The sequence below is a fragment of the Nothobranchius furzeri genome, chromosome 1, assembly GCF_043380555.1.
Source record: "Nothobranchius furzeri strain GRZ-AD chromosome 1, NfurGRZ-RIMD1, whole genome shotgun sequence".
Taxonomy (NCBI): domain Eukaryota; kingdom Metazoa; phylum Chordata; class Actinopteri; order Cyprinodontiformes; family Nothobranchiidae; genus Nothobranchius; species Nothobranchius furzeri.
The window spans coordinates 79528063-79541402 of record NC_091741.1 but is presented as its reverse complement, the minus strand read 5'-3'; the positions used below and the strand labels follow the sequence as shown (position 1 = coordinate 79541402).

The window sequence follows — 13340 nt, the reverse complement described above, 5'->3', positions numbered from 1 at the left end:
AGCCTTTACCTGGTTTCAAGCAAATAATGCTTCATTTAATAATTCTGTAATCAATGTGCAGTTTATACTTTATGAAAATGTATTAAAAAAACAAGAGATGTGGTGCTTGAAGTATTTGGTTATGAAACTACATCATTAAACTGTGTTACGTACTCTACACAGGGCTATTGTTGTAGTCTGTCACCCATACAGGGTACGTCTGATCACGTTTGATACCTGCCATGCTTTTTGATTTCGTTCAGGTGACCCATGAGCTGACCAAAAGGAGAGGAGACTTAGACGCCCTTTTGCCGTTCAACTTTCATAATCTCCTTCTCCTCTCCTTGATGACGGACCACAGCTTTAACAAACGCTTTCTAAAAACAAGATTAATAAAGAGTTGTTTGCTGTGGCTGCTTTTAATGTTTAATGATCTAAATAAATAATGTCATGGTTTCTGGTTGGAGTTTCCTTTAACAATTTGCATAAATTTCCTTTTCATTCCTCTTTTGTGCTTGCAGCATAAATTGTTGCATTTTCTAAATAGCAAGATATATCTGTAGATATGTAAGTCATAACTAAGCATGTTTATTTGGGCTGTATAAAAACTATTTCTCTTGTAGAGTATTGTTTACTCTGAATCTGTGTTTGTTGTCTAACTGAAGCCTAAACCTTCTCCAACAAGGACTGCTGAGAGAATAGCTTTTGACTTGTGTTATATTCAGAGTGCATTCCATTTGATATATGCATTTAAGAGTACAATAGTCTGTAGACTTTCAATTGCAAATAGAGAAAAACTGATTTTAGAGTTGTTGCAGGGTACAGGAAGTAATCTCATGTTTTGCATTGAATCAAAAGTCTGAACATGTTTGGAAACTAAATGGCTTCCCATCCATGTCTTTCCTAACATAAAAATATTAACTGAATAACATTTAATGTAAATTTGACTTGGGTGAGATTCTAATTTTGTCACTTTATGGAAAGATCAGGCCATTAAAACTGTTAAATATTAAAAAAAGAATAAATGTTCCGGCCACACAGCTGCAGATTTTCCTTGTTTCCAAATAGATTAAAGCTTCAAAACTTAATTTAAAATCTTATTATTGAACTATGGAAAAGGCTGTCCTGCTACATAAATATGTTACGTTCTAAATAAATCTATTGGCATTTTCCCTCCCCCTCCCTCGTCTCTGCTGAGCATGACCTTCTAATGAATTAGCCACATCCTGCCATTTAAGCAAGTTTGTGTGGGTGTGTGAGGGGGTAGATGTCATTCAAGGAATGATGGTGAACCTTTCAGGAGGCTGACTATCATGTCTTTGATGACCGCGTCCCTCCTTGCATTGCCTTATGGGTTTATGAGACAATTTTTGTGCTGAAACAAAAAATTTTTAGCAGTCATTTTCTATGTCTTAGTGTCTGGCTCCAGACATACACTGTTGACGTTGTGATGAACATAAAATCATCTGAAAGTAAGCATCTGTAATGAAAAGTGTGTGAGTGTGAGTGTGTGTGTGTGTGTGTGTGTGTGTGTGTGTGTGTGTGTGTGTGTGTGTGTGTGTGTGCAGACGACACACTATTCTCACCTCTCCGCAGCGCTGTGGTCATAATTCAAACAAACGGCTATCCTGCACTGGATTATGGGTAGGGAAGCATGACGCATGGAGGTGTTTTACGGGGAGAAAAGAAAGGAGAAGCTGACAGGGAGAGAGGCACTAAAGCAGGGGTGGCTTCTTTTTCATTCTTATACTGATAAAATGTGTTTCAATAGTTATATATTTGCAATTTACTGAGGAATTGCTTGTTAAAATATTCATACGTGTTGTTTGGAAATGTCTAGAGGTGAGGTGTGTTTTTAGCAAGAGTGAAAAGCAGCAAGTGAAATGAACAACGTGTTTATTACAAAATGGAAAGAATGACGAGACAGGCAGATGAGATAAAAAAAGTAGAGCGTATGAATGTGATGCTGCAGAAGATAAACAGCATACCAGGTGTTATTTGAAAGCATATGAGCCAACAATGTCCTGTCAGATGTGACTGTGATCCTTTTGAAACCAAGTACAACATATACATTTGTGACTTCTGATTTAGGTGTGCCTGTAGTGCTGCCTTTGGGGGAGCAACAATATTACTGTAATGTATACTGTAATATAACCTCTGTGCAGGATTTATGACCATACCTCAACAGCATTTTCACAACACTATGATGAACGATACGGAGTATTCACAGCATATTCATCAGAATAACAAATATTGTATCAGTATCCTGATGCCTGTTTGCTAATCAAAAGTTTGGAATCACTTGGAAATTGAATTGAATTATGTTTATTTATTTATTGCAAAATCACAACAAGGGTTGTCTCAAGGCACCTCACAAAGTAAAGTTAAAGTCCTGTTAGTCATCACACACTGGTGAAATTCATCTCTTCATTTGACCCGTCCCTGTGGGGAGCGGTGAGCTGCAGCAGTGGCTGTGCTTGGGAACTATTCATTATTAGAAAACTTTGGTGCACAATGTGGTGGTCTAGATGAGGGTGAAAGGGGGTGAGGCTAATGGAGCTGGTAACATATCAGATTTAAGGGGGTGGAAGAAATCTAAATGATCCTATAACTGGCATTACAATTAATTAAAACTGATCTCTAACATTTGATATATTTACTTAAAGAATGCACAATCTGCCATTTCTGTAGCAGGATTAAGCCCAGTTCAGCTGTGGTGAAAATATGACCCCAACTAGTGGGAGATCCTCTTGGAAGCAGGGGTTCAAATCTCTTCAGAGAACCTTTAAATGATGAAAGTTATCATGTCTATTGATGCAAAAGGTGTTTTGTTGTTGAAGAAAACATTTTATGAGTGACCAAAATAAAAAAAATAAAAAAGTCAGATATCTGCATGTCCTGTCCTTTTGGACCTAATTTCATTGGTTTATGGATGTCATGGTCTGCGTCAGCGTCTCCCCTCATGTGTCTCCTTGTGTTCTCCATCCCTCTCTAGGTTCTCCTTTTGTGTCTCCTAGCGCCCTCATGTGTCCTTGTCTACGTCTTCCTCATGTGTTCCCAGAGCTGCAGCCCCTCTAGGTTTCCTTCCCCCCCAGGTATTTCCCTGCAGGTCCTGTGCTCCCCGTGGTCCTCCTTAGTCACGCCCCTGTATTGTCTCTTTCTGTAGTGTTGTCCTTTAGTTTCAGCTGTTCATTTAATAGTCTCTTTTGGTGTGTTTCTCTCCCCAGATTATCAGTTAATTATTTTGCTTTTAGTGTGTTTCTTTCCCCAGATTGTTAGTTGTTATTTGGCTCTTCTTGTTTTTAGGTTCTGTTTTAGATCATGTTATTTTTCTTCCTCCTCAACTCACTGCCCTCTCCCTGATTAGTAATTGAGTTCACCTGCTCTCTCTCTCCCCACACACCTGCAGTTCATCTCCCTCATCCTCCCAGTGTATATAACCCTGTCTGTGTCTCTTTACGTTTGTCGGTCCATTGTTTTCTGTCAGTCTCGTCTCGTTTTTGGATCTCTAGTGATATTAGTACTTCTTGAGTCTCGAATATCCGCCCCTCCAAAAACTTGCATCCACACCACCACGTTTAAAAAAAAAACTGTCCACACGTACCCGGATAAATACGTTGTTAAGGACATGCCAGACCTGTAGGCGGCAGTACTTCCCCCGTTCTTAACCTCGTCCTTCGTCTGTGGTCTTCCGCAAGGAGCAGTAATTCCGCTTGCAAAAACAAACAAGCAGAAAGCGCTTGGACAATTGATGGATTGGGTAGTGACAGAGCGCAGCTCTGAGGGCTTCCATGATGCCGGCTAGTGTAAACACAGGTCGCACACGTGATGTCAGCATTTTTTGTCGCGGAAAGTGACGTTGCGGACCTTAAAACTCCGGTTTTATCCGTCCACATGCAGACACCCAAAACGGAGAAAACGCAGATCTTCACTTTGGCCGGAGTTTTTAAAAAGATCCGTTTTCCTGTGAAAAAACTCCGTTTTCGTGTGGATGACAGGCCGAAACGTAGAAAAATATGTACGTTTTGGCAGATCCCCGGCTACGTGTGGACAGGGCCTAAGAAGGCAGGTCATTACCGTAAAACGTGCTAAAATGTCTGATAGAGACTTGAACTAATCAGCTGTTTTTAGGGATATGGATAAAGAACAACTGGGTCTCTCCTCTTAAGATCACACCAACTTATTTTTATTTATTTATTTAGGAACACGTTTGTTTAGCTGGATGATAAATGAAGCTACAGGTTATTCAGCGCCAGCAGAAATATTAACTTTGTTAAAGAACTGTAGTACAAAAAAATATCTGACTTCAATAAGCGCTGGAGAATACTCCAAATATGTTTTCCTCGTTTATTTTGTAGCAGGGGTGTTGCTGCAAAGTGTCAGTCCAACCGATGACCTGAAAGTTTTCTCATTATTTCTTGGAATGAACTTCCGTTACTTCTGTTTGATAATAATATTTGATATATCTTGCATGTGGTCAGCTCTTTTTAGCAAAAGCTTCTCCATCACACACACGAGTACAGACATTGCTGTGTCTCTCTGATCATTTTAGGTGGGTTCAGGTCAGAATTCACATGCGCTATAGTTGTTGTATACAACAACTGGATGGATATTTACGAGGGGAGTTAACACAACGATCTTCTCTGATAAGACAAGATGAATAAAGACATTACACATTCAGAAAAGGCCAGAGATGATATGAGATTTGATTGAGCTGAATCCAATTAGATTTGATCAAACATAGGTTAAGCATGGACAAAACAATGTGTTATGGGGAAAATCATTGTAAAAGATTACAGGAATTCTGGCAGACTAGTTTCTATTCATTCAGCCCTTAGATTTACTTTTATTATTTGCTCTTTGACTGGCGTGTTGCATTTAGAGGAATGACAGGCCCTGCAGTCAGCAGCTGCACTCAGCACAATGTACAGGAGAGCTTACACCTACACACAGATTCACATATATCTGTCTCCCTGGGTTAGGAGAACACCACAGTGATCACATTTGCCAGGTTCACGGCTGTCTCAGCCATCTGATGATGGGTCAAAATCTCTTCATTTTGTGCATGTGTGTGTTATTTGTGCTTCTGATTAAATGAAAGTTGCGTAGATCCATGAATGCCAACGGACAGCAGTGAAGAAACAAAGGAAGAAGATGGAAAACCTCTATGAATTAGAGTTAGTGATACAAAAAAGGTCAGACAGGCTAAGAATAAGAGCAATGGAGGGAGAGACAGAAACAAACGAAGAAGAGAGAGAGACATATGAGAAAATCAATGCAGTGTCCACCAGGGACAGAATGTCATGAAGGTTTTTTACCCTGGTATAATGGAGGGTTGGAGGCTTTTACTGCAGGAGTCACCTTCTCTAATGGAGGGAGGGATGGAGGGATAGTGGGGTGGGGGATAGAACAAGTAAAGAAGGAATATCATTGGGATTAAGGGTTTTTCTGTGTGTGTGTGTGTGTGTGTGTGTGTGTGTGTGTGTGTGTGTGTGTGTGTGTGTGTGTGTGTGTGTGTGTGTGTGTGTGTGTGTGTGTGTGTGTGTGTGTGTGTGTAGTCTGTCTAGTGTATGCATGATGGGAAGGTATAGTGTTGGTCAAAAAAGGACAGAGGACAACAGTATGTGCTTAGATGATGGGAGAGTGAAGGGGGATGCAAGGAAGAAAACTGAAAAAGGTACAATTTGACTGGAGTAAAACAAACAAACATGTTAACCTAGTGGGTCAAGGCTAGAGCAAACCATCCAGTCAGAAGACTAGCATAAAGTTTAGAGCTCTACTAAAACAGTAAATGGCCTATATCTGTATTACACCACTAGGGGTCTAACCCTTTTCATCAGCTGTTAGCCATAATCATCACAATTATAACAAATAAAGGCTTGAAACATCTGGCTTTGTATGTGATGAGTTTTTTATCATATATCAGTTTAGCCTTTTAAATTGAATCATTGAAGGAAATGAACTTTTTCACCATATTCTTATTTTTCCCGAGTTTCACCTGTATAATGTGTAAATGTCTATGTATAGCAAGTACGATGTAAGCATTTTTTTGCCAAATAAAAACAACCATTGATGACACAAGTGTGTGAAACTTTAGAGATCCTTTTAAAGTCGTCATCGTAAAATATCTTCACAGAATGGAGTCACTTACTTTTACATTTTGACTCATAATTAAGTAACACAACCGGCATACTAATTGTATACTCAAGTAATGCAAATTAAAAGGTTCACAGGATCTTTCATGGAGGTAAAGTCAAAGAGTTTGAGAACCCGGCCCGGAGGGTTACCGGGGTCCCACCCTGGAGCCAGGCCTGGGGTTGGGGTCCGTGAGCGATTGCCTGGTGGCCGGGCTTTCGCCCATGGAGCCTGTCCGGGCCCAGCCCGAACCGTATACATGGGCTCATCCAACTGTGGACCCACCGCCCGAAGGAGGAACATGAAGGGTCTGGTGCAATGTGGATTGGGTGGCAGACCAAGGTGGGAGCCTTGGCGGTCCGATCCCCGGACAAGAAAACTGTTTTTTGGGACATGGAACGTCACCTCACTGGCGGGGAAGGAGCAGGAGCTTGTGGCAGAGGTTGAGCAGTACCGGCTAGATATAGTCTGACTCACCTCGACACATAGTATTGGCTCTGGAACCCAAGTCCTTGAGAGGGGTTGGACACTCTCCTTTGCTGGAGTTGCTCCGGGTGAGAGGCGGAGGGCTGGGGTTGGCTTTTTGTTAGCCCCAAGACTCTCTGCCTGTGTGTTGGGGTTTACCCCGGGGGACGAGAGGGTAGCTTCCCTGCGCCTTCGTGTCGGGGAACGGGTCCTGACTGTTGTTTGTGCTTATGGGTCAAATATCAGTTAAGAGTACCCACCCTTTTTGGAGTCCCTGGGACGAGTGCTAGATAGTGCTCCATCAGGGGACTCCATTGTCCTGCTGGGAGACTTCAATGCTCACGTGGGCAATGACAGCTTGACCTGGAGGGGTGTGATTGGGAGGAACGGCCCGCCTGATCTGAACTTGAGTGGTGTTTTGTTATTGGACTTCTGTGCAAGCCGCAGTTTGGCCATAACGAACACCATGTTCGAACAAAAGGATGCCCATCGGTACACTTGACTCTGACTCTGAGTGGGCCTTGTTCCACTCTGTGATTGTTGAGGTGGCTGTTGCTAGCTGTGGTCGCAAGGTGGCCGGTGCCAGTCATGGTGGCAACCCTCGTACCCGCTGGTGGACACCAGAGGTTCGGGGAGTCGTCAGGCTGAAGAAGGAGGCCTACAGGACGTGGCTGGTCTGTTGGTATCTGGAGGCAGCAGACAGCAACCAGATAGCCAAGCGGGGTGCAGCAGTGACAGTTGCCGAGACAAAATCTCGGGCGTGGGAGGAGTTTGGTGAGGCCATGGAGAAAGACTATCGATCGGCTCCAAAGAGATTCTGGCAAACTGTCCGGCGCCTCAGGAGAGGAAGGCAGCAACTCGCTCACGCTGTTTACAGTGGGGATGGGGAGCTGCTGACGTCAACTGAGGCTATAGTCGGACGGTGGAAGGAATACTTTGAGGAGCTCCTCAATCCCACCTATGCGCATTCCGAGGAGGAACCAGAGCCGGGAGACCTGGGGATGGACTGTCCAATCTCGGGGGCAGAAGTTGCTGAGGTGTCAAACAACTACACAGCGGCGGAGCCCCGGGAGCGGATGAGGTTTGTCCTGGGTATCTCAAGGCTATGGATGTTGTAGGGCTGTCATGGTTGACACTTCTCTGCAACATTGCATGGTCATCGGGGGCAGTTCCTGTGGAGTGGCAGACCGGGGTGGTGGTCCCCATCTTTAAGAAGGGTGACCTGAGGGTGTGTTCCAACTATAGGGGGATCACACTCATCAGCCTCCAATCGATAGTTGAATCTCAGATTGAAGAGGAGCAATGTGATTTTCGTCCTGACCGTGGAACTGTGGACCAGCTCTATACCCTTGCAAGGGTGATGGAGGGGGGATGGGAGTTTGCCCAACCAATCCACATGTGTTTTGTGGATTTGGAGAAGGCTTATGACCGTGTCCCCAGGGGCACCCTGTGGGGGACGCTCCAGGAGTATGGGGTGGGTGGCTTTCTGTTAAGGGCCTTACAGTCCCTTTACCAGAGGAGCGTGAGTTTGGTCTGCATAGCCGGTAGTAAGTCGGACCTGTTCCCGGTGAGGGTCGGACTCCACCAGGGCTGCCCTTTGTCACCGGTTCTGTTCATTACCTTTATGGACAGAATTTCTAGACGCAGCCGTGGTGTCGAGTGTGCCGAGTTTGGTGGCAGGAGAATCTCATCTCTGCTTTTTGCGGATGATGTGGTCCTCCTAGCTTCATCCAGCTCTGACCTTCAGTTCTTGCTGGGTAGGTTCGTGGCCGAGTGTGAAGCGGCTGGGATGAGGATCAGCACCTCCAAATCTGAGACCATGTTCTCGACCGGAAAAGGGTGGCTTGCCAACTCCGGGTCGGGGGAGAGGTCCTACCTCAAGTGGAGGAGTGTAAGTATCTCAGGGTCTTGTTCTTGTTTTTGAATGCTTTGTAATTCTGACCAGACACAGAGACAGAGGTGAAAGAGAAAAGAAAAGACAAAAGGTGGGGAGATAGGGGGGGAAGGGGGTGGGTTTCACAAAAATAAACAATACTTAACAAGAGTCTGCTTCTAGACCTGCAGAAAGAGAAAGAATATAAAAAAATGGGACACACAACAATACTTCAGGAGCAAGCTATCACTGCGTCAACCTGATGATGAAACATAAAATCAACATTGTTTAACTGAACAATCACACGATAATAAATCATAGTGCATTAAGTGCCCACCATAGCCTTAAGACATGTGTTGAACGTGCCCAAGCCCATACTTTTGAGAGTACCATGTGAGCACCTGTGCATTTACACGCGCTTGTTTATGTAAGGTTTCTCTATAGGAGCATCCAATAGAGAGTGTGAGGGACCACAGATCCGCCCCCAAAGATGTGTAGGAGACGGGGGAGCTCCAAGTCCTAGAGATCCAGGCGCTGCCCCAGAACACAAGAACCCCAAGGAGACTGCAACCAGAAAGGCCCCCGCCCCCCTCGAGAGGCACAGAGGATCGCCCCAGGGGGCCACAACCAGCAGTTGGCAGAGTCCCGGGAGATATCAGCGGCAAGCCCACAGGCCCGTCCGCAGCCTACCACCCCCAAGCTGGCCGAGCCCGGGACCCAGGGGCGATCACCCTCGCCGGGGTTTTGTTCACGAGTGAGGGTAGGAGGGATCGGGAGATCGACAGGCGGATTGGTTCAGCATCTGCAGTGATGCGGATGCTGAGCCGATCTGTCGTGGTGAAGAGGGAGCTGAGCCAGAAAGCCAGGCTCTCGATTTACTGGTCGATCTACGTCCCAATCCTCACCTATGGTCATGAGCTTTGGGTAATGACCGAAAGAATGAGATTTCGGATACAAGCGGCCGAAATGAGTTTCCTCCGTAGGGTGGCCGGGCTCAGCCTTAGAGATAGGGTGAGGAGCTCGGACATTCGGGAGGGACTCGGAGTAGAACCACTGCTCCTCTGGATCGAAAGGAGCCAGTTGAGGTGGTTTGGGCATCTGGTCAGGATGCCTCCTGGACGCCTCCCTGGGGAGGCCGGCAGGAGGCCCCCGGGTTGACCCAGGACACGTTGGAGAGGTTACATCTCCAATCTGTTCCGGGAACGCCTTGGGGACCTGCCGGAGGAGCTGGTGGAGGTGGCCGGGCAGAGGACGGTCTGGAGCTCCCTAGTTGGGATGCTGCCCCCGCGACCCGGACCCGGATAAGCGGAGGAAGATGACGACGACAAATTAAAAGACATTTAAATGAGCAGAGCTGTTCTGTGACAGTTCAGAACTTCTTTCACATAAAATCATCATGGTTTTGTTCTTTGATTTTTTTCCAGAAATTTTGTTTTAACTTTTTATCTAAACAAATTATTTTTCACAATTTGACTTTTTCTTGGACCTCAAAGCTTTTTGTTTTATTTTGGTGGTTCTCCTAATGGACATGATATGCTGTTGTAGTTATGATATGTGTAATATAGTAGTCTTTTATGGTGTATATTATTACAGGTTGCATTTGCAGCATGTTTATGTAGACCTGCAGAATGAACGAAGAGGGGAAAATAAGACGCATTGCTGTGTTATAGCAATAACATGACATACCAGTGCCAGTCGATAAGTCATGTGACTTTATTTCACAATCGTCATTATTTAAATCTGCTTGAATAAAGACAAACTGATTTAAAAATCTTTTTGTTAATTTAATGGTGAGTTCAATCCTTTAAAAGTCATCACCAGATACATTTACAGTTGTTCTAGCAAACCGAGGGACAACAATTACAGCTACTTTTCCAAAATTACTAAAATAAATATTTCTGGAACAACTGCTCATTTGCTATAGAAATTCCCTGAAAGGCTATTTTTATTTTAAATATGGAAAGGGCTGTTCTTATCCTTGGTATCAACTAGGGATGAGCCAGATAGTCGTTTCAGACGAGTATCCGGTACGGATAAAGCATTTTTGACGAGTACGAGCATGAAACAAGTAAAACTCGCAAATATCTGTAATCGTGCTGAAGGAAAATCCTCATTGGGTAACTGACTGTCTTCACGCTCTGTGGTTGGCCAGTCAAATAGAGCGCCCGCCCCTCCCTACACACAAAACTCTGTAGCCAGAGCTCACAGCTCAGTCCGCGTCCGGTCCATCCACGCACACACACAGACAGTAACAGATCTCTCTGTGCTTGCTTCACTGTTCACGTTTCTTCAGTACTCCCTATGTTTTCTTCAGTTTGCTTCTTTTTAAAGTTACTTTAAAGTTACTTTTTTCGTAACGTACGTCGTGCATTTGACAAGACAGAGCTGAAAATGGCTCGTGCTGCGTCAGTCACTCACTGTCTCTGCTCCAGTCGGGTTTTTTTCCCTCCCTCTCTCTCCTCTTCCTCAGGATCCACTCCCTCTTTCCTATTCACTCCCTCTCTTTCTTTACATTTTTTAATCACAATTGTCTATTTTTTGCTCATTTTAAATATATTTTAATCATTTTCTAAATTCTTTTTTCCATTTTAAATGTTTTGTTTTTGTGAAGCGCCCCGTGATTTTTATCTTGAGAGGTGCTACAGAAATGATCTTTTCTTCTCTCTCTCTCTTAATTCATGCACTTAAATACAAAAACATTTAATCTCAACTCTGAGGCTGCTCTGTAAATAGTTTTCAAATAAACAATACACATAGCAACTTCTGATCAGACTTAAAATTACGTATTGATGTTAACCACACCCACTTCCAGTTAAACTATACCCACGTCTGGGTTAGGCCACGCCCACACCGAGTACAGATACAGATACAGATAATTTAGATGATTGAACAAATACAGATACAGATAGTGGTGTACTCGCTCATCCCTAGTATCAACAAATAAGAGCTTGCAAACTCAACAAACATGTCCTGGATACAGCATGTACAGCTTAAACACATCAATATCAAATGCAAGGTACCAAAAGGTCACAGCTACAGTGAGATTATCTCCACAGCTATTTACTTTCTGGCACAGAATATCAGACGGTTGTGAAATGTGAGTGAGTCTCAGGTCAAAGGAGTAAGATGGTGCGTAGCGTTTAACTTGGATTGAGTCCTGTGTGAGAGGCGAGAGTGGATTAGATTATCAGAGGCCAAACTGAACTCAGTTAGCAGCTCAGCCACAGGGAACACACACACATAAACAAACACTCTCTCATGCACACACTGCAAAAGCACTTTCATGACATCTTAAGAGAAATAATCTCCTATAGACTTTGGCATCTGTACTGAAATGGCATCAGTCTTGGGAGCTGACACTGAGCAAAGGAACCATTTGTCTGTAACCTTACTTAGAAGTACTTAGAATTCGTATTCATGTATTCACAAATTGCTCAATAAATGGAAAAAGAAAAGTAACTTAGACCCATGCTTCAGATGTTCCTTCTTTATGGATGCAGATATGTAGAGCTACAACAACATTTAAAGCACTTGTAACTGGCACTCAGTTTCATTTTTCTAGTCTTTACTTTGGATGAAAATGTGATACAAAGAGATAAACAGAAATTAAGTCATGTGATCATTTTTATTCTATGCTGAAACCCCATGTTTTCCCACCTGCGCTTCTTTTTAGCTGAGTATTTAGTCCTTTTCTCGAATTAGCTACTTTTACATGCGCCAAATGTCCGCTATCAGATTCAAATCTTGGTTGATCAGAAATCTCAAATCTCTGTGGACACCAACTGAACTGATCCGATCATGCTGTGAGTATACACACCAAGCATTCAGTAAGACTTAATAGGCTGAGCATGCGCAGAGCTGTTAAACGCCATCTTGTCCCCACGTCTTTCCCCTCGCATTTTATTTTCCTATTTTCAAGCTTTGTCCATTGACTTACATTTTTTCCCCATCATGGACCACTTCTGTTTAGCTCCCGCCACGTTTTCGACTTGTCCTGAGCGTCTGCAAAGACAGAAAGACGCCACGCCGAAGTTGCACACATGCGCAGTGGGCTCTATTTTACCACCTCTCTCAATCGTAATTAAATTTCATTCCGATTGGGCCGTATCGGATCAGAATATTCCGACTGATACATGAAGAATTTTTGATCTGATAGGGCATTCATTCTGACTACTAGTTCCCAGTTGTGTGTTGTCAGATTCACACTTTAATGAAATTGTATTGTTTATTCAGCCTACTTCTGAATATTTTCTCTTGTGTGTTTTATTTTATTTTATTTTTTCACCTCTTTCAAATTAAAGCTACCGCTCCAAGAGTCTGTCTGCTAGTTTAGAGGCAGAATTGATGAGCTGTTATTGATGAGAAGGATTGATTAGGCAGCTTATTGATCACAGTTCTGGTGATTAGGACATCATGAATAAATGACAGGGTTGTATCGAGCGTTTCACGTGAGGACAAAACCTCTGTTACCAGATACAGAGGGATCGGCAATGGAAAAAATGAGAAAAAAAAGTGAATGAAGATGAAAAAAGAATTAAAAGACAGAAGATGGCAGAAGGGCAATTTAAATATAAATGATGTTGTTTTAGAGAAGATGGTGAGAGGATGGAGAAGTGCAGGTGTGAAGAAATCAAAAGCTAAATTAGATATAAAAGTGGAATGAGTAAAGAAGAAAATAATACATTTAAATAAGCTTGATGCTTTAAAATAATTTATAATGTATCATTATGCTTAAAAAACACATTTTCTTTAATAATGTAAAATAAAACAATTGCTTTTGTTGTTGGAAGCATGTTTGATTCTCTAAAGGATACCTGCTGGCCTCGTGGATCGTGTGTGAACTGTACAGTAAATGTGTGTTGACGGTATTATTCAGTATCAGAATCAT

General features: G+C 43.2%; 1 protein-coding gene across 1 annotated transcript in view; it reads right to left on the bottom strand.

Moving 5' to 3' along the window:
- slit3 (slit homolog 3 (Drosophila)) overlaps positions 1 to 13340 on the bottom strand; it is a 332135-nt gene that overhangs the window by 139327 nt on the left and 179468 nt on the right. The gene's annotated exons all lie outside the window — the stretch shown is intronic.